A 27,240-nucleotide genomic window follows, 5' to 3' on the forward strand; every position below is an offset into this window, starting at 1 on the left:
GCACTTTTTATCTGGGAAGATTGAGCACTAAGTGGGTAACTGAATGTATTTTACCACAACCAAAGGTCATATAGTTTTTATTTTGGGGGTCTAAATAAATTGAGAGGATGTGATTACAGGGGAGAAAGAGCTTTGGGGGCTCCCGTTAGGCTAATGGGAAGGTCCTTTTGTGGTGAAATGTTGCATAAATAATAGCAGAGGGGAGGGCTCTGTTCACAGTTGCCATGGAGACCTTTGTGCCTGACTGAATTTAATTCTTTTTTTTTTAAGGCTGCAGCCACTGGGTCTTGAAGTATCTCCGTATTTTACATCCTTTTTGCCCTTTATTTTTCTGCAGCTTCTTGCATGCTTACAAACCAAAGGAGGTGGTAGCTGGTTTGTGCTACTAGGATGGTTGCTGACATTCAGGATTTAAAACCATATATGTTAACTTTTACAAATGATGAAAGATAAGAAATGACTAGACCTGCTGGAAGTACTGCTACCGTGGGAGAAAGCAAAACTCACCCTTCAGCTTTGTTTACTGGGTTTGCTTGCTTGGACTGCTGAATTTTTATTTTTTTGAAGCGACTGAGAAATATTTGTTTGCAAAGTGTGTGACAAAGGTAAAAGAAAAGAGAGCTAAATTTATACTGTATTTTTCTTGCTCTACTGGTTTGTTTATAAGGTTTTTATTAAAGTTTTGCAGAGCTGTTTTGTGAAAGTTTTACTGCTGTAATATGTTAAGGGGGGAAAAATCAGCCTGCTCTTGTGGATGATAGTTATGCATGATCTTTTTTAAAAAAAGAAAATGATTCTAAAACCTACTACCAAAATATTAACATTCACTTTGTTAAGGCAGGATTGCAAATTTATCTAGTTTTAACTCATCCGCAATTTGAAGCATCTTTAAGTAACTGGGCTTTATGCTCCATTTTCCCCTCTGTTCATTAATGCACTGTTAAAACAATATTATGATTACGGGGGTATAGAAAAAGAGAGGGGAAAGTTATATTTTAACTAAAGTTGTTTTAATCCTTTGGTCATATATCTCCACCACCACTCTAACAATGATGTTTTAACTAATGGCTTCTGTTTTGCTTGTTTCAAATATTCTAAGAAAATCAAAAGACCATTTGGATTAAGGCAAAGACAGCAAATATGTTCCATGTTCAAAATATATTTCCACAGTTGCTCTCTTTGGTAATAAGTGATCCTGTTGCTATTTTGAGGTAGAAACCTGTTGCTTTGCATTTTCGCCCATGAATTTCAATTTATTTTTTTTTGTGTTGATAAATGTCTAATTTCTGTGTTAGTGTTATGTAGGTAGAAATGCATTGTGTACTTTATATGTAATCAAAATGAGGTCCTAAACTATTAACTTTGAAGTCAGAAAAATCTAACTAATATAAAATAAAAAAAACACATAATGGACATTTACAGACTATAACATATGATTATAATGTCATGGATGAACTGCTATGTAATGCCAGAGCCAAAGAAGGCTGTGAGTGACTGCTCAGCAAATTAAATAAATGAATTGATGCCAGTAGCTGAATATGCCTGAAATACTCATGGCTGCCTTTCTTTTCAAGTTTTACTCAGAACTCTAATCTGTATACCTTTTTAAAGAAGGGATTTAATTTAATGGCCTCTTCCCAGTGCCTGGATTTCAATACAAAACCAACTCCCATTAAACCCCTTGGCATTCTTGATTATGCAGCAAAGGAAGAACCATCAATTTAAGCCAACGCCTTTTGTGAAAGACATTTTAAAAAACCATAGTAATCTGTTGTATTATTTTACAGAGTGATTATATATTATGAAAAATACTTTACAACTAAATTTTACTCGGGGTAGACCTGCTGAAGTAAATGAAACTAACTTAGTCATGTTAATTAATTTCAGTGGGGTTATTGATATCAGCAAGGGTTAGCTGCTTAATCCTATGCTAAATGTTTTATTTGCATTTCAATATTAAACATGAAAAGAATACTCAGAGAGGTTTTCCAGCTCTTAAAATTACAATGAAGTGGCATTAATCATATTATGATTGTAAAATCTCTTTATCTGTGGATAATGTAATTGAAATATTAAGAGTTCCGTATTTTACAAGTGTTTTCAGTCAGTCCAAGCTTTCTTAAAATCTACTTTAGGACCAATAAGTTAATTTTTTTCTCCACATTTGACTGGTATTAATGGGCATACCCAACTAATTTTATAACACTCATGTGTTTGTTTCTTGGACAGCAAAACAATGGCATGTGTGTTGTAATGTAGCGCTTGCTTCATGGATGTTGAAATGAATTGAGTTGGTGGTTGTGCATTTTGAAAGGAGAACCTGAAATGTCCTTGATTTGAAACAGTAGTCACATCCCTAATTTAAAACTACCTGTAGTCATGTTGCTAGCACCATTTAGATGAGTTACTATGTTTCTCCAGTTAGCAACTTAATTGTTAGTATGTGTTACATGTTGAATAAAGCAAGAACTGTGACTGCCAGTGCTGTAGCTTGTGGAAAAAGATTTACTCTCTCATCAGGGCCAGGATAGAGCATGGTGGTTGTGGTGTTTGGACTGTGTGAGCACACTGGTGCACTTACTTATCCAGGTAAGCTGCATTGATGCCTGTGTCAGTAGGGTGGCTCTGCAACTCCACCCTGCTACATGGGTTGCTAAGCCCTTTGTTTACTTCCTCCACCATGGTGTGACTGAACAATATGCCAAGAGTGCCCTGGTACCTATGAACCACTGCAGGCAAATGGGAACAAATAGCTAAATTGCACATGAAAATAATTCTACATAGAGGGAAGCGGCAAAGAGCCCTGTCCATCTTTCTGTCCTCCATTTGCAACAGGTCTAGTGTCTGCCATAATACAACTTAGCTGTGTGGTAAAATTCAACTTATCTGTTTACCAAACTTCCTTGTGTCTCATGAGAAAACAAATAGTGATAGGAGGAGGCTATAGAACTTGTAGAGGGTCCTGAGATTGGAGGTTATGCTGAAGAGCAATTGAAAAGCCCCTTGTGACCTTAGGAAGGCCCTGGACCTAAATTGCCGGTCACTACTGTAGACTATGCTGGTGGCGCTGTGGTCTAAACCACAGAGCCTAGGGCTTGCTGATCAGAAGGTCAGCAGTTTGAATCCCTGTGACGAGGTGAGCTCCCGTTGCTCGATCCCTGCTCCTGCCAACTTAGCAGTTCGAAAGTACGAGCAAGTAGATAAATAGGTACCACTCTGGCGGGAAGGTAAACGGCATTTCCTTGCACTGCTTTGCTTTGCCAGAAGTGGCTTAGTCATGCTGGCCACATGACCCGGAAGCTGTCTGCAGACGAACGCCAGCTCCCTCAGCCAGTAAAGCAAGATGAGCACCGCAACCCCAGATTCAGTGGTCCCTTTACCTTTACTGTAGGGGAGAGTTTGTGACATAATAATGTGGACATAGGGTGGAATTCAATATCACACTTAGGTTGAACCAGCACAAGCATTTCAGTTTGCTAAACAGAATGATACCTCCTTCTCCTCTCTCCTCATGCTACTCTGGGGGTTTTGCTGACCCTCTGAGCCAATTCTGGGGTGTCGGGGGAGGAGATCAGGAAAAGCCCTGTTGCACAAGCAGAAGTCCTTGTGCATGACTTCTGCGGATGGGGCTTATGAGGTGAATCCCACCCAAGGGATGTTTTGATACTTAAACTTATTCCGTTTTTGTTTTTGTTTTAATGTGAACATAGAGCAAATCTACGCTTTTGCTTAAAGTGAGCTTCCTAATGTAGTTCTGTGCCAAAATAAGTACTTGTAGTTTGTGGGTTCTGTTCCGTTTGGGAAGTAGCTACCAAATGCTGATGCTTTTAAAACGTGTTACTAAACACATTAAATGGTTCTTTGCATAAGATTCCATGGACCCAACATTTGATGTTAACCTTGCATCACAGTTGTTACCTCAACAGAGGAGTGAATGAAATGCATTCTTGCATTCTTGTTTTCATGTAGCAGAACCCCATATGTTGAGTGCAACTTCAACCATGCGAAGGACACCAGCCCCCCTGAAAAAAAGGGATTTCATTAACATTGAAATTGTCCAAAATGCAGCACAATAGGGCAAATTATTGATTTCCTACACTGAAATGTGGAAACTATAGTTCTAAAGTTAACATATAAATTCTGCCAAAGTTGTTGCTGGTAAAATGTCATTGATTTTAGGGGGCAGAAGTTCAGATTAAGTCTTCTTGTGTTTGTAGGAGTGTATAATGGGATAAACTTTGATCTCATTAAAGCTGATAGGAACAGCGACTTTTAACATGATCTGAAACAGAAGTTTGTGCTCTGTCTCTTGCTCTGTGTGTGTGTGTGTGTTCACAGAAGTAACTTAAGCTTTCCTTTATTCCATCAAACATCAGCAAAGAGTACAAGCCCATGTATTGTTTTCTTTCTTCCTTTGTAGAGCTGTTCTGCTTTTCCTTTGAACTACTTTTCCACCATTAATGAGAGAGGGCCATTTTTGTACAATAAGTCCCCTAACGTCAGTACTATTACCTTATTTTCAAAAGTCGAAAGAAATAAGCGGAACCGCCTCTGAAATAGAGTTCCCACCAGATTTCTCCTGACGTGAAATTCATTACAAATATGGAATCTTGCTCATGCAAAACATCTGTATGAAGTTGGGTGGAAGTTCAAATAATTTCAGCTTTTCCTAGATTGACCCCCCTCAGGGATCTTTGCGGAACACAAACTAAATTCTAATATAAGGTGTCATTTCCATCAACCAGAATTACTTGAAGCTGTTAATATATTTATTAATATATGCAACTGAACTTTTGAGAATTTTTTGTGGCTTGTTCATGAACATTTGGAAAGCCACTTATTGAAGGGGTGATGCATTCATCTTATTGTTCCAAGCCATAGAACAGCATTTGATTTAAAGCAAATAAACTTTTGCTTATTTTGGTGTGAGCGGCTGGCACCAATAATACTATATCATCTTTCTACAGTCTGTATTTGAAGATACCTAAGGCAAAGCAGCAACAGCAAAAATTAAAAATGACATAGCCATGTAATATGCCTTGTTTGATAATAGGTCCTGATTTATTTCCATTTGGAGAAATTTGTGGGATTCTCTCATTGTTGTGGTGACCCAGAGTGGCCTACAAAAAATAAAAACCGATATCTAACTCACCCCACCCACCTCACCAAAAAGATGAGCAAAAAAGAGGCCACAAATCTCTCTAATGGGGTGTAATACCCTGAATTAAAATATTTGGTATTCAGGACAACTTGAATAATACTGGAATGAATTCGCTAGAGTGTCTGGTTTTGTGAAGCTAAATTTTGTGACTGGCTAAATTAAAAGTGGAAGGGCTATAGAAAAGGGACAGAACATATCCTCTGAGTTCAAAAGGTACCAAGTCAGACTGGGGAAGGCCCCTGTCTGAAACTGGATAGCCACTGCCGCCCATGTCATTAGAGACAAATGATCCATCTAGCTCACATTTTTTTCGATTGACAAATGATAACACAATTAATAATTTAAAAATTGCCATTGTGAATTCAGCTGTAAAGTTACAGTAGCAGCAGCTGAAGAAAACTGCAGAGTCGTTAAGACACAGATGAAAGCCCGAAATACAGATGTTCAGAATTCTGTATGAATTTTGCAAAGGTCACGTCTTCCCCTGTTTCGAAAGAAACACCCTGCACCAAACACCAGGGCTGGAGCCAGAGTGAACAGTAATGTGTGCGCAGCTTGAGCCAGAGGCATGTACACACACATGGTGTAAGGCGAGAGGTAGCAAACCACATGGCATTGATATGAACCCACTGTTTTCCAGTGTTTACGAAGTAATCATCCCATGTCCTTACAGTGGCATTTTTTGGTGATAAAATACAACTGAAGCACTAGTGTTCTGTGCATTTTTAGGAGATCCTTTGGCTCATTGCTCAATGTATCGCCAAGGGATTAGTAATTTGTATTATCTGAGTTGTCAACTTAATTGGCCTCTCCATGGCCTTGGTACCAGTTTGTCTTCCCAAGCTGAGGACCAACAAAGTTGTCCTGTTATCCACAAAAAGTTCAATATGTGCAAAAAGCTTCCTCTCTTCTAATTGTGCGCCTCCTCCTCCCCCTGCCAAATTTGCTCTAGGTTTCCCTGTTAGAATTCCTGCTCCGTGATTGCAGTCATGGGATTGTTGTCTGTCACATGACGGTGTATGTTTTGACTCCACAGAGTGGGAAGCGATGGAGACAGGATGTTTGTGTTACTGTGTTCCATGAAGTGGGATTATTGTCCTTTTTTTCTCTTTGCTGTCTGATGCTAGAGAGAAAGGGAGCCATGTTGCAGTGCTCCATGTGTGTTTATATATAAATAAAGATTAGACAAAATGCTGAGTTGCTGAGGTCTGTTACGCATGGTGCGCGACTCGGTGTTGGTTGGCATTGGTTGCTGTGATGTTCAGGCTGAAGAAAGCTTATGAAGCTCCCGAATGATCAACCAGGAGGCAGGGAACATGCCAGTCGGGCATGTGTCTTCCAGGGTCCTGCTCGAGTGTAGGCTGAACTCCTGACATTCCCTCCCCCCAGCTCCCCAGAGCAGGCGGGGTGTGTGGAGAACATACAGTGAGGGGAAAATGAAGTCCTATTGCACAAATTTAGTCCTTCTGCTATCAGGAAGGTTTTGTTGATAAATCGCATAGGCACTAATTCAATCTCATTATTTTCTTTTTTCAGTAGAAAAGAGAGCTATGAACAACTAACAGGACTACTAAAAAAATAAAAATGAGAGGAAATCAATTATTAAAACCTCTTTCCCACTCCCTCCCCCATGGAAAAAGTAATTGGCAGTGGTATAATTTAGAGAGGCCATTTATCATTAATCCCCCACTGCATGTAAACAGGAACCAGTAAACAGGGGCTGAACATGCAGACAGGAGGCTTTCAATACCATTATAGAAAACATTTGCTTAATGGAACCTAATTTTGAGTTGACTATATAGATAGAAACAGTGCTTTTTTCCTTTAAAAAAATGTTTAGGGGTACTCTCATTTTCTTACTCATGTTGAAATACTGCACCTCTTTTTTTTTAGTTTTATTTATTAACGTTCTTATGTTACATTGGTAAACATCATATTACATCACAAGGCTTATTATAATATAATTTTCAGCATGTATACAAAGTTTATATACCTAGTTTATATACCTAAAGAAAAGAAACGAGGACAAAAAACTATTCCAAAATCATATACGGTATGTACCAGCACTTTGGACTTCCTGTCTATCCCGTTGTATATTCCTTTTTTTACAAATGAATGTACTCTTCTTATTGTATATTTCTTTACATTTTATCTAATACATTCCTATATCAATATGTACCCTTGGTCTTATTTCTCTGCTCAGTCTCTCTCCAACGTCAATCAAACTGCACCTCAATGAGGCCAAACTTAGATTCACAAAATGTTTAGAGGTTTGCCTACCGCTGCGTACCCTCCAGGAAAAAAAGCACTGGATAAAACTGATTTTTTATTTTTTTTAAAGAAACATGTTCATAACTGCCTTTCATAACCATTGTTCTTACCTTAGGGGAATGGGCTGGTGTTCTGTTTTGCATCTGTTTCTAACCATCACCTTATCTCCAAAGTCTACGGGTCAGATCTAGTGCTATGCATGGTCTGTGCAGATCCAATGACAGAAAATATAATTTGAGGTTTCCTTAGTGTGCTGACATAAGGTTCAAATGACCATGTTTATGTTGATGCAGTTTTGAAAGGAACCTGTTGTCACTGATTGGACTAGATGATCCTTGAGATCCCTTCCAACTCTTCAATTCTATGATTCTACGTCACAATCCACCAAAGATGCTGTGTGTGTGTGTGTGTGTGTGGCAAAAAAGAGGGGTGGGGGCTGTTGTTTAAATCTACATACATTACATTAGAAATAAATCAGCAACTCTTGCAGGATTGAAAGAAAATGATCCCAAATGCAGATAAATTATGCAACCCACCCTCCAAGCTCTTATGAATAAAAGCTACAGAATTTTAAGACATTTTTTAGCAAGTTGTTTCAGATTTTATAGTACTTAGGGAAAGTATTGTTGGAATATTCTGAAATGCTTTAGATGCTGGAAATCCACCCCCTCCCCCCCCAAAAAAGTTGCAACACTTGATTATTTTTTTTTAAAAAACAGATTATTCATTTTTAAAATGTTGAATAAACTGTTGCGTCTACTTGAATGTAAGGAAAAGATAATATGTCACACATTGTTGAATCACCTGCATAATAATATTTCACTGCTCAGTGAATTTGTTTTGCCTCAAATCCCTTTAAACTTTGTTCTTGATACAGAGGTGCTAGCAATTTCAAGCAGAAAACTATAAAAATGTGCTTAAGGAACAGCATGAGAGAGAGAGAGAGAGAGAGAGAGAGAGAGAGAGAGAGAGAGAGAGAGAGCCAGAATAAATACTATAAATACTATGTAGGAATTATGTGGTTGGAACCCTTTGTCTTCTTCTTTTCCTTCTTAAAAAGCAGCCAGGGCAACTGGATCAGGGCCATGGTGTGGGCAGGGATGGCCTAAGCCTTCACTGCCAGTTGGTGACCTTGCTCCAAAGCTCCTCCCAGCGCTTATTTCCAGAGCTGCCAGCATTAGAAGGGAAAACACAGGGGTACAACAGCAATTAGTTAATAAGAGATCATAAGCAGTGCCAGATCGTAAGGGAGTCTTCTGCTTAGGGTGAAGTCATGTTCTGGCATACAGTTAGGCCCAAAGCAGTTCCCCTACTCAGCAGTTGCTCAGAATCTGCTGAACAGTTTACTGAAGGGCTGTTTATAAGGCTTCTCTGCTGCCCTGGGAGATAATCGCCTCCAGCCCTGAGTTAGACACAGTTAGGGATCCTACCTGCAATGGCTACAACTAGTTTGTTTTTTTCCACTGACCCACCAGCCACCACCACTTTGTGGAGATCTCCCCTCCGGGTACTTCCTTGCTGATTCTGCCTGCAGTGATCACATTTTTCACACTGTGAAAAATAGTGCCTGGAATCATAGAATTGTAGACTTGGGAGGGACCACTGGGGTCATCTAGTCCAACCCCTTGCAAAGCAGGGATCTTTTTGCTCAATGTGTGGCTCGAAATGACAGCCCTGAGATTAAGAGCCTCTACTGTCTGAAGCATTAATAAATTCCTGTAGGATCAGTGGGACATAGGCATGGGATGAATAAACCTGGAGAATTGTCTCAGTCACATATTTATGAAGCACTAATATAATATAATATAATATAATATAATATAATATAATATAATATAATATAAATTCCAGGTAGAATATGTAACAACACTTGGTTTGCATGTTACTGTCTCTTTAAATCTGCCTCTTATTTTAAGAGTTGTTGGTTATACAGTCATACCTCGGGTTGAATACGCTTCGAGTTGAGCGCGTTCAAGTTGCGCTCCACGGCAACCCGGAAGTAACGGAGCACTTTACTTCCGGGTTTCGCCACTTGCGCATGCACTCAGAATGATGTTATGCGCAGAAGCGGCGAAAAGCGACGCAGACGTGCCGTCGCTAGTTATGTTTGCTTCTAGATGTGAACGGAGCTCCGGAACGGATCCCATTCATATCTAGAGGTACCACTGTATGCTAGTGATGTGCAGATTCACCTTGCATCTGTAGAGCTGGGATAGCAGTCTAGTTTTCTTGCAGTTCTGTTGGCTGTGTTTCTTTCAGGATAGACTTGTTATTTTAGTCCAAATTAAATCTGTTTATTTGACACTTTCTTTTTTCCCTATTGACTATACTAGGGAATCTAACAATGGCTATCAGCTGTTTCCCCCTTTCACACAATGCATATGTATCCTGTACTTTGTTATAAAATACTACAGTTGGATGCATTGTTTCTGAAACCAGCTTCACACTGGTTGGAGTCCTAAAGCTTTTCCTACTTTGTGTCTCTGTGAACCCTTTTACATAAAGACATCCTGCCTGTCAGCCCCCTAGTGTGCCCACAAACAAACAAATCAAGACATGAATGAAGTTGCAAACAAGTAGGGGAAAGCTGTGAAACACAGCTGAGAAAACCCAACATCCCTGCTTTTGAAGGCAGTAATGTGAGCATTCTCTGGATGGGGAAGGGGGTTGAAATACCACACCCAGAGGCAGGAGGGAAGAAAATGTTAATAAGAATATCTCAGCAAGAATTCAGCTGAATGAAATTGCATGTACCTAAAAAACAACAACAACTGAACAGGAAGGTGGAGCTTTGAACAAGCAAACTAAAACCAGGAGAGAGATTCATTCTTTGCAAATGAATTTAAAACTGCAACGTGCAAAAAAACACAAAAGCGGAAGAGCAGAGAGCCTCTTAAGAAAAATGTGCATAAGCCTAATAAAAAGTATTGGTTTCTCTATGTTATGAAATGGAAAGTGATTGGTAAGGACCTCAGTAGTCTAACACTCTTCTAAATAACCTACTTTCCCATGGCAGAGGAGTTCTGATTCTGTGTGCTATGTGTGAACAGGCACAAGAGCAGATTAGGTAAGGAGGTGATACACCAGTGTCCATGTGTGGGCAGTGGAGAAGTCATGAGGTGGAGTGAGGGGGATCCTATTCAGCTTCACAGCATCCATGAATAAACATGCTACCCTTTTATAAATCCAGTTTACAAGGTGCTGCCTAGAAATGCAAGCAGGGGTAAGGAAAACATCATTTGGGGTAGTTGCTGTCCATGAGCTTTTATTTTGCTATCTCTGGTTTGGATAAATGTTGATGAAGGAAAGTATGTTCCTTTATGGGAACCTGCAATACTTCGCTCTATAGAGGCCCTGTACAAAAAAAGTGCTAAATAAAATTGCTCGCACAACTGATGGCATTAATTAATTGCTGCTGCAGTTGCACAGAGAAATGTCAGCTACAACAGAGCTGAAAATAAAAGTCAGCATAGAAGTTATAAATAAAACTGCAAAGAAGGCTAAATCTGGTGCCTAAAGTGTTGTACACGCATTTCGTCACCATGAGGGAGATCAAAGGGAAACCCCTTACAGTATCTCAGTATAGACTTTAAATTCGTGGGGATTACAGTTACTCAGTGGCTGAAATGACCTCACTTTATGACCTTTCCCAGGAGAAAACAGCACATCTGCCTGAGTGCCATGGAGGGAATAGGATTTCTTGGAAAAGCAGTATTGCTTGCCTGTTCTCAGCTCATATTTCCCTGCTGTTGCAAAGGGCAAGATAGTTGCCATCGAAAGCGTCTTGTGTTTCCATATATACATTGAGTAGAAGCTCTTATCGTTGAAGCACCCTAGCTTCCTACCTACTATCAGGTATGTTACGGATGGATCAGGTCTCAGTATCGCAAACGAGCTCCTGTGCAAATTTAGACAGGATTTTGAATGGAAGTCCTCATATACTCATATACATATGAAACTAACTGGGACATAATGGTCCTTGGTTTCATTATTGGTACATCTCTTGTGTTGGTTTTTTTTTTCATGTACTATAGTCTTCTGTTCTTATGTTTGCAGCCAATACAAACAATAGAAATCTGTTGTCTTCATTCCCCTTCCCCTCTTCAGAGCAGGGAGTTGAAGCAGGATGCACAATCACTCACACGTCTTTACTGCGTTTCTCTGTTAAAGGACCCCTGACCATTAGGTCCAATTGTGACCGACTCTGGGGTTGCGGCGCTCATCTCGCTTTATTGGCCAAGGGAGCCGGCGTACAGCTTCTGTGTCATGTGGCCAGCATGACTAAGCCGCTTCTGGCAAACCAGAGCAGCGCACGGAAACGCCGTTTACCATCCCGCTGGAGTGGTACCTATTTATCTACTTGCACTGGCATGCTTTCGAACTGCTAGGTTGGCAGGAGGTGTTTCTCTGTTAGGCTATTCTTTTTTGGGCAAGGCTGTGTTTTATCTATTCAGATGCAACAGTGCATCCCCTTCCCTGCTGCTGGGTGCTTCTTATTGACCCTTTCTCGCTGGCTATAGTTTTGCTGTAGTGTATGAGGTACACTACTTACTAATAGAATGGAGCAGAGACTGACAGACCTTCAAAATCTATCAAAGGAAGCATGCAAAGGCCTCCGATATTTATTCCGCTGCTCCTTTGCTCAGCAGGAGAACGTATATATGAACCATGAAGAATAACTCTGAAAGAAATGGAGGCCAGAAGAGGGTGAAAATGCCCAGGGTTTAGCTCCTATAGAATTTATCTTTGTGAATTGTAGTTTTATTAACACTCTGTCCACAAGGACTTCTTTCCTTTTGTGCTAATATCACAGCTGTGTCACCTTCCCATAGTTAGTTAAATCTTAGTCTTTCTGAGGCACACACAGCACAATGATCATCCTGAATTAAACAACTGGGAAATTACCTCAGTCTGCTTCTCCCCTGTTCTGTGGCTGATTTTTCCCTTCTCTTCATTGTCCCAATTTATATAGCAGTACTGTTGCGTGTGTTGTTTTTTTTAATTACAGATGACTTTTCATTCACTTGAGGAGTTTGCTGTTCATACCCTTTTGCTTATGGACTTTAAAATCAACTTTGATTTTTAATTGCTCATTTTATGAGTGCTGCTTCAGAGGAACAAAAGATGCATGGCAACCATAGACTGTTACAAGGATTGCGCAGCTTGCAACATTTATTTTGTGTGCTGAATTGAAGCCACTCTTTAGCAACACGTTTCCCTAGTGAATAGTGACACTGTCATCCTAATTATACTTATAAGGATACTTATGGACAAAAAGAAGTTTTGAATTTCTTTTGAGCCCAAGTAGTGTAATACACTATTTATAAAGTGATTTTGGTTCTGCAGTGAGTGAATTCTAGATGATGACCAAAGTAATCAGAGACTTCACATGAACAAAGGGAGAGTTAATAAGGTAGTTGAGCTTCTTCAGGAACAAAAGCAGTACCATTGTACTGCTTTAATACTCTTCATCCAAGTGATGATATCCTAGAACTGTCCTGAACTCTACTTTCTACAGTCTTTCATAAAGTCTCTGGAGTTGTTCCCATCTACTTCAGACGTAACACTTTTTAAAGTGCAAAATTGCATATACTTGCCCCCAGCTTCATCTGAATGTCCCTTTCAAGAGTCTTATAGGCCAATTCTGATCTGGAAAGTTTTGCTAATTTCCAGAGCTAAATGGAGGTGAATTCATTCTCTGAAAGTGGTAGGTGAAAGTCACCTTGTGGGGAGTTTTCTGCATCACCAATGTGTCACATTTGTGAGTTTAGCACATAATCCTCTGTCAGAATTGAAACAGAAGCTAAAGGCTATCGTTGAGTTCCATGCTGTCCGGCTCTTCATCCCCTCTGGACTTTTGCAGGTCTGGGTCATTTAGCAATTCATATTATTTAAATGGGCAGTTCAGGCCTGCTAGATATTTTTCATCTGGATGTAGGGTAGGAACTGAAATGTGGTGGGCTAGGAATAATAATAATAATAATAATAATAATAATAATAATAATAATAATAATAATAATTTATTATTTGTACCCCACCCATCTGGCTGGGTTTCCCCAGCCACTCTGGGCGGCTTCCATAGAAACCAAAAATACAGTAAAATATAACAGATTAAAAACTTCCCTGAACAGGGCTGCCTTAAGATGTCTTCTGAATGTCAGGTAGTTATTTATCGCTTTGACATCTGATGAGAGGGCGTTCCACAGGGCGGGCGCCACTACCGAGAAGGCCCTCTGCCTGGTTCCCTGTAGCTTTGCTTCTCGCAATGAGGAAAACCGCCAGAAGGCCCTCGGTGCTGGACCTCAGCGTCCTGGCAGAACGTTGGGGGTGGAGACGCTCCTTCAGATATACTGGACCAAGGCCGTTTACGGCTTTAAAGGTCAGCACCAACACTTAGAATTGTGCTCGGAAACGTACTGGGAGCCAATGTAGGTCTTTCAAGACCGGTGTTATGTGGTCTTGGCAGCCGCCCCCAGTCACCAGTCTAGCTGCCGCATTCTGGATTAGGTGTAGTTTCTGAGTCACCTTCAAAGGTAGCCCCATGTAGAGCGCATTGCAGTAGTCCTAGCGGGAGATAACTAGAGCATGCACCACTCTGGCGAGACAGTCCGCGGGCAGGTAGGGTCTCAGCCTGCGTACCAGGTGGAGTTGGTAGACAGCAGCCCTGGATACAGAATTGACCTGCGCCTCCATGGACAGCTGTGAGTCCAAAATGACTCCCAGGCTGTGCACCTGGTCCTTCAGGGGCACAGTTATCCTATTCAGGACCTGGGAGTCCTCCACACCAGCCCACCCCCTGTCCCCCAAAAACAGTACTTCTGTCTTGTCAGGATTCAACTTCAATCCATTAGCCGCCATCCATCCTCCAACTGCCTCCAGACACTCACACAGGACCTTCACCGCCTTCACTGGTTCTGATTTGAAAGAGAGGTAGAGCTGGGTATCATCTGCATATTGATGGACACCCAGTCCAAAGCCCCTGATGATCTCTCCCAGCGGCTTCATATAGATGTTAAAAAGCATGGGGGAGAGGACGGAACCCTGAGGCACCCCACAAGTGAGGGCCCAGGGGTCTGAACACTCATCCCCCACCACCACTTCCTGAACACGGCCCAGGAGGAAGGAGCAAAACCACTGTATAACAGTGCCCTCAGCTCCCAGCCCCTCTAGACGGTCCAGAAGGATGTTATGGTTGATTGTATCAAAGGCCGCTGAGAGATCCAGCAGAACCAGGAAACAACTCTCACCTTTATCCCTAGCTCGCCAGAGATCATCACCCAGCGCGACCAAGGCAGTTTCAGTCCCATGGTGAGGTCTGAATCCCGATTGGAAGGGATCCAAATGGTCCGCATCCTCCAGGCGTGCCTGGAGTTGTTCAGCAACCACGCGCTCAATCACCTTGCCCAAGAATGGAAGATTTGAGACTGGGCGATAGTTGGCCATACTGGCCGGGTCTAAAGATGGTTTTTTAAGAAGCGGTTTAATGACCGCCTCTTTCAGCGGATCTGGGAATGTTCCCTCACAGAGGGAAGCATTCACCACCCCGCGGAGCCCATTGCCCAGCCCTTCCCGGCTTGCTTTTATTAGCCAGGATGGGCAAGGATCAAGGAGACAGGTGGTTGGTTTCATGCGTCCAAGCACCCTGTCCACATCCTCGGGGGTAACGGATTGAAATTGATTCCATGCAACTTGACCAGACAGAGCTCTAGCACTCTCCCGCCCCAGCCCTGCTCCCACGGTGGTGTCTAGCTCCTTCTGAATATGAGTGATTTTATCTGCAAAAAACTTTGCAAAATCATTGCAGGAGATCTTGGGGTCTTTACAAGGCCCCGGTGGTAAAGGTGGTTCCGTTAAATTGCGAACCACCTGAAAGAGTCTCCTGCTACTATTTTCTGCAGATGCAATAGAGGCGGTGAAGAAAGTCTTCTTCGCCGTCGCTATCTCCACTTGGTAGGCTCGACGTTGAGCTCTAACCTGTGTCCGGTCAGAAATGCTTTGGGGAGAGAGAGAGAGAGAGAGAGAGAGAACTTTTTTAGGAGCTATCAAGAAAGGTCTTGGGCTGGGGGGAGTTGGGCTGTTTCTTCAAAAGCTACACCTTTGTTTTGGGGGACTAATGGCTTCATAAAGTACCGCTGCCTGAGAATATACTCTCCGGTACTCTCTTGGCGCTGTGGGTTAAACCACAGAGCCTAGGACTTGCTGATCAGAAGGTCGGTGGTTCGAATTCCCGCGACAGGGTGAGCTCCCATTGCTCGGCCCCTGCTCCTGCCAACCTAGCAGTTCGAAAGCATGTCAAAGTGCAAGTAGATAAATAGGTACCGCTCTGGCGGGAAGGTAAACGCCGTTTCCGTGCGCTACTATGGTTCGCCAGAAGTGGCTTAGTCATGCTGGCCACATGACCCAGAAGCTGTACACCTGCTCTCTCGGCCAATAAAGCAAGATGAGCGCCGCAACCCCAGAGTCGGTCATGACTGTAAATAAATGCTGACATCTAGTTTTCCTGCGCTTGCTGCTAGAGAATGCTTTGTTTAGCACGTGGGAGTTCACAGGCAATGAAGGCAGGCAAGCATCCATTGAAAAGTACGTATCAGGTGTACTCATAGAAGCCTCAAAACAGTTTCCTCCTCAAAGGATTGTTTTTGGAGTATTTGCCCTATATATTTCTTGAGACACAAGAAGGATATAAAGTCATTCATCTTTGGGTATAATTGCAAAGACCCTTATTTTCTGCATACCACAATTACATCAAGACATTTTCTGCAGGGCAATGGAAAAACTAGCTAACTCTTCTTTCGCACTGTATTAGAATCTCTGATCTGTTACTTATCTTATCAGATAAGAAATCCATATTTACAGCAGGGGTGAGCCGAATTTGGCCTGCCAAGCATCCCCATTTGGCCCATAAAGCCATTTCAGCCAAGCCACACTCACCTGCCCTACAAGTGTGGCTGGTAAAAACCTGGCTCAGCCAATCCTCTGATCAGTGTGGCTTGCGAAACCTCTTTCAGAGCGATATGCAAAAGTGCAGGAGGGAGGTCACCCAATGCCGTTGTGGCACCAGGTGATTGATAGCTGGGCACCTCCAACTTGGCCTGCAAAGGGTGAGTTACTATATGGCCCATAGTGCAAAAAAGTTTCCCATCCTCATTTGCAGCTCCCCACCAATGACTTTCTCTTTCCTTAAACTTCTTGCTCTGTGCATGCTCACATCCCCTCTTTCCTTTCCCCTTATTCCTTTCCTCTTTACCCTGGACCTTCTTTGTTCTATTTATCTAGCAAGCCAATTCCATAACCTTCCTATTTATTGCTCCTAAAATCCACAATTGGCTGCTACCAGTTACTGTCCTGATTTCTGCTACTCCTTCATTAAGCCCCATCAGTTTTATCTGGTATGTGTTGTTTGGATTCTCATGCCATGACCCTAGTGCTCTGAATAACACATGGTACTCTTCTGGCGTCAGATACCTTTTAGTGATGACAATGGCATTTGTAAAGTAAAGCAAGCACTCCGTTAATTTTTATAAGGATTCTGTTATTCAGATTAACATATCACATTTGGGATTTACAATACCAGGAGTTATATTTGACTGCCTCCCAGCTGTATTTGTCCTGCTTTTATTCAAAACTGGGACAAAGCAAACTTGTGAAGCCTTTAGTTACTCTTGCAAAAATTTCTTCCTCTTCAAGCCAAATGTTCTTTTGTCCCAGAATTCCTTATTTCTATTCAATAAATCCAGTATATAGGGCTAGTTAAGTTGATTGTAAACTGCATTTACAAACTCTGAATTATTCAAATGACAGTGTGCGTTAGTTTCACATTATTCCTCTACTTGGTTTAATCTATGCTGCCTCCTACTCAGGAAAAAAAAGTTTTTTGAGAAAGTAACGTATTTGTAGTTGATTAGTCATCTGCCTTTTAAATTTAATCAAATAGATTTGAATGCATCAATAAAGTCTCAATAGGGGTGTCTTTCTGAGATCCTGGGAGAAATATAAGTGAATGGACAAGTTGATAAAAGTTACCACTCGCTGTTAGAATGGAAATACATCTTATTTTGAATCACTTTGACAGTAACACATTGGAACCAAAACAGACAGAACTGCCAACAATTCAACATGTGACCTTAATGAAATTAACTTTTCCCTTATTGGCTGATATTGTTCCCTGCCAATGAGAGGCAGGGGGGTTGGGGAGGGTGGACATGATGTCCTGACATCACATGACGTTCTGATATGGGGAGGGGGCTCCTCTGGCCAGTGGTAGAGCTTCATGCTCTGGCACCAGGGGGCGGAGAGCAGGTGGGGGTGTGGCATGGTGTGTGTCCTGGGTGTGTGACAGATGTCCCGGGGGCGTGGCACGCCACCCGCAGGGACGTGGTGCACGTCCTGGGGGTGTGGTGCACCGCCTGCGGGGGCATGGCACCCAGCGTGGGCAGGGGGGCAGCCGCAATGGCACCCTACCGGGATCGTGCTGCCAGAGGCGGTGCGCTCCCCCCGCTCCCCTCTTCCTCCGCCAGTGCCCCTCAAAAAAAGACTGGGGGCCCCCACAGTGCCTCAGCCCCCATGAGCCGGTGCCCTTGCTGCCAATTAATCAACCAAAGCATTGGTTGATGAATCTACCAATTCAACATTTAAAGTTTGATGGTTTGCTGCTATGTTTGAGCCAGGGAGTAAATTATTACATCTTCTAAGGGTTTCTCAACTTCTGATCTATTTTGCAGTTGTATTGCGTCTTTCATGGGGTTGGTCTGAGTTGAAATGTGGGTGAATACCAGGAAAGCACAGCTGTGCAGCTGCACAGAAGAATGGGGAAGGAATAGGGACATTTTAAAAAGCACTAGGAAACAAGCTGAAATGGTTCCTTTCAATGGCTTTCTCCTGGCAATCCCTCTTCCCTATTTCACTCCTTTCTCCTGTATCGACAGGACCGCAGACCATAATACCAAGGTAGGCATGTGGTTTAAGCCTACTGAGAAAAGTATGAGAAGGTGCTCTCTAGAAGTGTATTTGTGGTGTCAAGAATTTGCCCCATTAAAAGTGCAGACATGTTCAACCTATGACAGTGGCCAAACTTGGCCTTTCAGTAGTTTTGGGACTACAGTTCCCATCATCCCTGACCACTGGTCCTGTTAGCTAGGGATGGTAGGAGTTGTAGTCCCAAAACAGCTAGAGGGCTAAGTTTGGCCATCACTGACCTAGGGTTATAGGTCACTTGTGTAGTATCTGCTCTGCATGCAGAAGAATCCAGGTTCAATCCCCAGCAGCTCCATGTGGAGCTGGGAATGTGCTCTACCTGAAACCCTGGAAAGCCACTGCCAGTAGTATGGTAAGCCATCAATTTACCTTTGGGTTGCATTCTTAGGGTTGTGCCTAATGCCAGCTGTGTATAGTCAAAACACACTGGGTGCAATGGCAGGTGGGATTGCCAAAGTCTCCCTCCCCCCGACATCCTCCCCTCCTCCTTCCCTTCCCTTCCTTCCTTCCTTCCTTCCTTCCTTCCTTCCTTCCTTCCTTCCTTTCTTTCTTTCTTTTCTCTTCTTTGCCAACTGTGTAAAGTAGACTGTTCACAACTTAAATGTTCATAAGTTGTGGGCTTATTGTATGGACAATGAGCTAGATGGAGTAATGATCTGACTTGGTATAAGGCAGCTTTCTAAGTTTTTGTTTGCCATTGAAATTTTGCTTTTAAATTTGGCAGTTCATAACATGGAGAAACCAGGATAAAATGAAGGAAGAGATAAACGAATGCTATGAATAAGGAGAGATGTAGATAAGTGGTGGGGCTGCCATACGTCTGGGATTTCGAAGGCGGAATTTACGTCCAGGGGGAATTTCCGCTTTGTCCTGGATCTTAGGCAAGTCAAATGAAAAATTGTGAGCTTTTTGGTGCTTTTGTGGGGGGGGCAAATCTCAAGAACTTTGGGGGTTGTCTAAAAAAAGCTCAGCATTTTCGGGGGGGGGTCCTGGTTTTTACTTTTTGAAGTATGGCAGCCCTATAGGTGGGGGTTTGAACAAATATTTGAACGGAACAAGTCAGCAACTTGGTGAAGTGCTGTGAAAAGGAGCAAAAATATAAAAGGAGAGAGAAACAAAATCAGAAGAAGAATACCGTGAGCCCAGAAGTACAATGGGTGTTTTCTGAAACTCTCTTGAAATGTGCTGACCTAGATATTCCTCTAGGAAGTTTAGGAAATTGTTGGCCTTTTTCATTTTTTGCCATGACCAATATACATCAGCTTATCTTTTTCTCCTTCTGGATCAAAGGAGCACTGTCCTATCTGATCACATCCAACACGGTTCTCTAAAACTTGCAAGTTTACCTTTTTCTCCCACACTGTTTCTAGCTAGAGACCTTGCCTCAATTTGACCCTTCATGTCACTTCTGAGTTCCTAAAACGGCATTACGAAAGGATTTTCGTACACATTAAAATGAATCTGTCTGAAGTCTCTAGATGTAGTTTGCAGAATAGTACTGGCAAGGACGTTTATATAGGGCGCTTGTTTTTATGAGGCAGATCAGATGTGAATTTGTTTTGCCTAATATGAGGACTAGAGAGCAGGGAGATCAGAAGCAAAAGGGGACAGGGTTTAATTATGCCACTAATTCTTATGTAGAAGTCCACGGACACCTCTGTCTCTTGTGTTGCCCAAAGCCTCACAGTCAAGGAGAAGGTTTGCACAGGGTATATGAATGTAAGGTGTCTGAATTTCTCAGACCTAGACCCTATGGGCTAGCTTAGCCCTTGCAGCCTTGAAATGTCCAGACCTTTGGGGCTTCTTGCACAGTTCCAGGACTTGGATGAAAAATAGCTCATGTTGTCCCATATTTCTATGTCAAAACCTCCCAGAAGTGTTTGATAATGAAAATGAAGCCAACACTACAGTTTCCCCCCAGCTGTAATCATTCAGGGGGAAGTAAAGTTTCATTTGCTGAGATTTCTTCTTCTGCACAACTGTTCAAGGTGAGGAGCACTGCTCTCCTTATACATTTATTAAAATATATCTCTCATCCTTCCATTAATTTCAGATCTAAAGCTGATTATATACATTCAGCTAATTTAGTGTAAAACAAAACTTATCATTATCACAGAAGATAAACTGTAATCCTACAGCCATTTACCTGGGAGTAAGCACTATTGAATACAGTACACACAAGTACATATAGGATTGTTCTGTAAGATTAGCAATCATTAAGAGCCATTGAAAGCTGGCAGGGGAGGGTTGATTTCATCTGGCACCAAATATATGTTGAAAGAAGGTGTCAGGTGAACATGTTTGGGGGGACATACCACATTTGGGGTGCCACAACAGTAAAGGCACTGTCTCTGCTAGCCAACAAATTAATTACAGAAGGTTGAGGTACCCTGAGCTCATCATTTTATTTCATCGGTAGACTTGCACGGATGTTCTCCAGAATAAATGACTGACCTTAGTGGATGGCTTCTAGAGTAAAATCATCTATCTGCATAACCAGTCTGCATCAATAAATCAGACAAATTAAATTTAAGAACATAATCAAGAAATATTCAATATGATATATCACATAATAATTTGTGTATTAAAGTGTTAACATTACAGGGCATGCAGCCAATGGACCTCAGATCAATATTCCAGAGCATTGCTGGACAATATCAGTAATGAAAAGAGAGGCTCCCTGTTGTTAAATAAATGTGGGAAGAAGAGAAAGGGGTGGATTAATATCTAAAGGCTTCCTCTTAAGAAGAGGCATCTCATTCTGCAGTGGGCTCCCAGCTATTTCATAACATGCAGCAAATTGTCGCTTTTCTTAGCATGCCTAGTTTGCTTCCAAAAAAATTGATGCCATCACAGCCTACATTCTTTTCCTGTTTTCCTTGACATTGCTGCTCACTTTGTCTTTTTAAGCACTCCCCAATGTCACGATGGTCACCTCACCATTGTAATGTCACCTCCCTAGGCTTCCTTTGGCATCCTTGTGCCATTTTTCTGACACTACTTAAAAAAAAAACATGGTTTTGTTTATGCTCATCTTTGCACTGCAGCCTGGCCCCTGCAGATTTGCAGAGATGTAGTTGTTCAGTTCTCTAAAAACAACACTGTGTGATTTGCATAAAACTTTCATTACCTCCGGGATTTTTTTCAAAACAAGACAAAACAAAAACAAAACCCTGTCAGTGCAGGGTGGCTCACTAGTCTTGGATTAACATTTTATGAGATTGTTCATTCTCCCCTGTTCATCATGAACAAAGAGAGTAGTTAATCAAAACAAATAAAACTTGTGACAAAAGGCAGAACAGGTTCACTAGCTATTTTCCACCCAACCTGAGCAAAATGTTATTTCTAGTTCCTATATTTCCTGTTGTTTGGTGGGTATGGGATTTGCTGGCATGCTGGCTGTAGCTTTATTTACTTCTAGAATGGTTTGGGGAAAGAGTTTAGTGCATCTTGGAAAGTAATGTTGCTGCCGTTTGGTTTGATCAGTAAAGAATCTTTCAGAGCAGGCTTGCTTGAGAAAAGTTGTATCAGCTGTAACTAAGAGAAGGGAAGTTCCCACTTGGTCTTTCTCTTTGGGTGCACTAGAATTAGCACCACAGATGAGTACATGCAAACATGTGCCATTGGAATGGGTCATCACCACAATTTATTGAGGAAAACCCAGTGCTTCTTTCTGGGGGTACACATACCCCTAAACATTTTGTGAATCTAACAGAAGAAGAACCTATTTTTTTAACTAAAAAAAAATAGTTTCTTCTCTAGCACGGTGAATCGTCAGTTCCATTGCTACTCCCGATGGCGGCCTCATTTCCTGTCATGGTGTTTCCTGAGTCTCAGGCGGAAGCGAGCGTTTAATGTGTGAAGTAGGAGTTCAAATCTAGCACGGTGATTGTTCAGTTTAGTTGTTACCACCTCCGATGGCAGCTTCATTTTCTTTCCCGGTGATTTTCTTGAGTCAAAATGAGAGTACCCCTAAACAGTTTTTTAGGAAAAAAGCACTGGAAAAGAACAACTTTTTTTTTTGTACTGGAGTCCAGCCTTAGCCTGTAGGATTATATGTGATCAAGGGGTAGTTTTGCATTCTATTTATTTATTTGTTACATTTATATCACACCATATCTTTGAGGATCTCAGGGTTCTGTATATGATCTACCCAGGCATAGCCAAACTTGGCCCTCCGGGTGTTTTGGGACTACAATTCCCATCATCCCTGACCACTGGTCCTGTTAGCTAGGGATGATGGGAGTTGTAGTCCCAAAACATCTGGAGGGCCAAGTTTGGCTATGCCTGATCTATACTCTCTCTCTCTCTCTCTCTCTCTCTCTCTCTCTCTCTCACACACACACACACACACTTAATTTTCATAACACCTTGTAAAACTGGATAGTGAGATTCATGGGTAAACTGGGTCTACTTGGTCCTAGTCAAACATTCTAGTCCCTAGACCAGGGTTTCCCAAACTTGGGTCCCCAGCTGTTTTTGGACTACCATTCCCATCACCCCTGACCACTGGTCTGGCTAGCTGGGGAATGATGGGAGTTGTAGTCCAAAAACTGCTGGGGAAACCCTTCCCTGGTCTATGCTGACTCTCAGTCATGTAATAATAATATATTCAAACTTTCTTTTACACACTTGTGCAAGATTTACTGCATGAGGAAAGAGTTATGGAAGAAAATTTCTAGTACCTTGATATCAGTATTAAGCACAGGCTTACAATATTGAAGATCTCCGTGAGACTGTGGAGAGCGCATATTCTAGATTGATAGAGAAGTATAAGGAACAATCATAAAAAGAGGCTGTGTCCTCTTCAGAGTTCATCTACTGCACATTTTATTTTATTTTTTGAGTACCGCTTAGAAACGGTATAAAAACTGGAGACTTTTTCTGTCATATGAAGGGTTATTCTTGATTTGAGAAATTGTGCTGATTTATTGGTTTACTGCAAAATTGGTAGAGTTGGCTGAAACCTAACAGAGATGTTGGTCCTGAGCCTATTGCTTCTTTCAAAGCTTTTAGTTATGTTTCCAGACATGGTGCTAAGACCACAAACCCTTGCAATCTCATGTGCTGCCTCTTCAATTAATCACTTGTTACACAGTGTCCTGTCTGGCTGGAGGCCAGGGTGTTTATGGGAAATCTCTCTCTCTCTTCTACTGATATCGATAATAGATAAGGATGCCACCAGGAGAGGTGAGAAATGGTAACAGCAGAACTGACTGACAGAACTGTCATCCCCTATTGCTAAATCTATTCATAGAACAGACAATATAAATCAAGCGCCAACTACGGTACTCTTTTCCACCAAGTAAGAGATGTGTTTAATATCTGTCATTTTCAGTAAAGGTGGGGGTAGATGGGGGAGGGAAGAGAAGAGAAGATTGTAAGTAAATTTGATGTATGTATGTTTCCCCCTAAGAATGAGTCGAAAAAAATCCATGTGTGAAACAGCTGTAAAATGATTAAGAAAGAATGTGCAGATATTACAAGAGTTTGGCTTGGTCAGGTTTGAGAGAAAGAGAGTCTGGAAGACAATATTCAAAGAATATTTTACCCCTCCTTTCCTCCAACCTGGAGGCAGCTTACTAAGGGCAGCTTAAAGGTAAAAGGGCCCCTGACAATTAAGTCCAGTCGTGAACGACTCTGGAGTTGCTGCGCTCATCTCGCTTTACAGGCCGAGGGAGCCGGTGTTGTAAGTAAAACAACCTTGCAGTAATAAAATCACAATAAAATACAGTAAAATCAGCAGTGATAAGAATCTGTAGGACCTCACACAGAAGTGAATTTCCTATATGATCCAAGTTCCTAAACAAAAATGTATTCATTCTTTGTTTGGATACTTCTACTATGGAGACAGCCTGAATACCACCTAGGGGAGAGCATGTTAGTTTCCCATAAATCCATCAGATGTGATAACAGGTAGAGCTATTTAAATAAAATACTATTTTGTGAGATAGCAGCAAGAAGTGGAATATTTAGGCAGGAAATCAGAAGAGTTTAAGCAATTAAGAGTGCAAAACGTTCTGAAATAAGCATATGAACAAAGAACTTCACTGTTCTTTGAATGCAGAAGTGGATAAACTAATGAATGGATAAGCTATGATTGTTTATAGTCTTATGCCTAATTTGTGCTTTAAAGGGGCTTTGTTGGTTTGTGTTATTTTTCTTCTGCAGCAACTGCACTTTTTAGTCTTGTCAGGCACCTAGCAGTAGAAAGAAGCTGGTCATATTCTTTAGCTAATTACTGGTGTCTATGCAAACTTCCATTATAAAGCCGAAAGGCTATGTTGCTTTGAATACCTGCCCTTAATTTCTGCATTCCTACAGCACCTCACTAAGTTGCATTGCAGCAACCTGGTCAGGAACTAAGTAATATACCTGAAGGAGTGTCTCCACCTCTATCATTCAGCTCAGACACTGAGGTCCACTTCTGAGGGTCTTCTGGCGGTTCCCTCACTGTGAGAAGTAAAGTTACAGGGAACAGGCAGAGGGCCTTCTCGGCAGTGGCACCCTCCCTGTAGAACACCCTCCCATAAGATGTCAGGGAGATAAAGAATTACACAACTTTTAGAAAACATCTGAAGGCAGCCCTGTATTGGGAAGTTTTTAATGCTTGATGTTTTACTATGTTTTTATATATGCTGTAAATTGCACAGTGTGGCTGGGGAAATCCAGCCAGATGGGCAGTGTATAAACAGTATAAGGACGGGGTATAAATAATCGATGATGATAGCTGCTACAGTCTTGTCCTGGGCAACTCATGACTGCTGTACAATTTTTAATTTTGTTTAGACTGTTCTGATTATGGATATTCTGGGGCATACCTGGTATGCCCCTTGTCTCTCTACAAGCCATTGATATATTTTATATTATTAACACCCCTCTGGAGAGTTTGGGATTTCTTGGCACACTGATGCATAAGAAGGTGCTTATTCTCATGTCTGTTAGTCTTATAGTCCAGGTTTTGTGCGCGTTTCATGTTTGCTGCAATCACGCGCAAAGCCTGCTGTGCTTCTGTGAAGGGAGAATTGCCTGCACTTTCAATGAGAGTGAATCCTGAAAGAAAAGAGATCCCTGCACAAAATTAAAACCCTCCTTTACTTGAAATGATAACCAGAAAAAGTCCTTTCCATCCTCTTCCTAAAATAATAAATAGCACATGCCAGCAATAACCCTCTAAAACACAAAACAACCAGACAGATATTGGACATCATTTGGCACCAGCCATCAATTTTTAAAGCCTTTCTCAATAAAGCACAGTTACTGTATTTGAAGAAAATAATCTTTTGTGATATTTTCCATTGCACCTTCTTTCAACTACTAGCATAATCCTTCTAGTCTGCCTTTTGGGTAGCATTGCCAACCATCTATTATTGCATACTAGTCTGACCAGTGAAAAGCATGTGCTATCAGGAAACTACTATCTGAAAGCCAATGAACCCCTAGGGCAGTGTTTCCCAAACGTTTTTGGGCAACGGCACACCTGTTTACTGAAAAAAAATCTCGCGGCACACCACCATTAAAGCCCCGCCCCGTGACGTCAGCGCGCAGCGTCACGCCGGGAGGGACGCACAAAAGTGAAAGTTTTTTCCCTCGGCAGCTCCTCTCAGCTGTGCTCAATCCGCCTCGGAGCGCAGGAGCGATGCCTCTCTCTGGCTCTCCCTCCGCGCAGGCTGAGGGAGGGAGGGAGGGGCGCGTGTGACCCGTCTCTGCTGGGAGACCAAACCCAGCGAGGCAGAGTCGCGCGGAGGCGCCCAGGCAGCGCTGCCGGCTGCGAGGAGGAGCGCCAGGCAGCAGCAGGAGGCGCGACCTCTCCTCGCCGCCGCCGCCCCGCCTCTCACCGCCCGACTCGCCCGCCTCCCTCCAGGTATCTCGCGGCACACCAGCCGATGTCTCACGGCACACTCGTGTGCCGCGGAACACCGGTTGGGAAACACTGCCCTAGGGGCAGTCCAACTGTTTTGTTCATTTATCCCTTCCTTTTCTTTGAACAGAAACCAGAGTAGCTTGCAACTGAAAATCAAATAAAATGCATACCCTCCAATATTTCTCCAACGAAAACAGGGACATCCTATTCCATAATGATAATTTTCCTATTTATATCCCACACATCTTACTGGGCAACTTCCAACATATACAATAACATAATAAAACTTTAAACATTTAAAAAACTTACCTATACAGGATTTGCCTTCAGATGGCTTGGGGGTCAGATAACTCCATACCCTCCAGCATTTCTCCAATGAAAATAAGGACATCCCTAGGAAAATCGGGATATTCTGGGATCAAATCCAGAAACTGGGATTGCTTCTCTAAATCAGGGACGTCCCTGGAAAATAGGGACACTTGGAGGGACTGAGAATGGCAGTAAAATCATACCTGCAAATAATGATAAAACAAAATAGCTGCAGAAATAAACAATCTCGTAATATAAACAATGCAACAACAAATCACGGGGGGGGGGGGGGGACAACAACCAACATAAAAGTAGCAGCAGAAAATAAAAACATCTCCAAGAAATCCTCAACCCTAAAAGTGTTCAGTATTGCAGTTAGGTGGGTCTCCCTAAGGATGGCACGCTACCTGATTGATCCAACACCCAGATCTGCCAAATTTGCTTATTGGCACATGCTAGGCCAGGCATAGGCAAACTCCAGCCCTCCAGAGGTTTGGGACTACAATTCCCATCATCCATAGCTAACAGGACCAGTGGTCAGGGATGATGGGATTGTAGTCCCAAACACCTGGAGGGCCGGAGTTTGCCTATGCCTGTGCTAGGCTTTTCTAGGGCATGCCAGATTCCATTTGGGTCACCCATGACCTGGGAACTTCTGCCG

General features: G+C 42.2%; 1 protein-coding gene across 7 annotated transcripts in view; it reads left to right on the forward strand.

The window, feature by feature from the left end:
• Positions 1–27,240, forward strand: part of CTNND2 (catenin delta 2) — a 529,021-nt gene that overhangs the window by 148,975 nt on the left and 352,806 nt on the right. The window contains exon 1 of one of the 7 annotated variants that reach the window (XM_082234194.1): positions 281–605. The exons of the other annotated variants lie outside the window; for them this stretch is intronic. The gene's annotated coding sequence lies outside the window, so the exon portion shown is untranslated. Of the gene's footprint in view, positions 1–280; positions 606–27,240 lie in introns of those variants that run through there. 7 annotated transcript variants of the gene reach the window in all.

This window comes from Podarcis vaucheri, assembly GCF_965113315.1.
Source record: "Podarcis vaucheri genome assembly, chromosome: 8".
Classification (NCBI taxonomy): Eukaryota; Metazoa; Chordata; class Lepidosauria; order Squamata; family Lacertidae; genus Podarcis; species Podarcis vaucheri.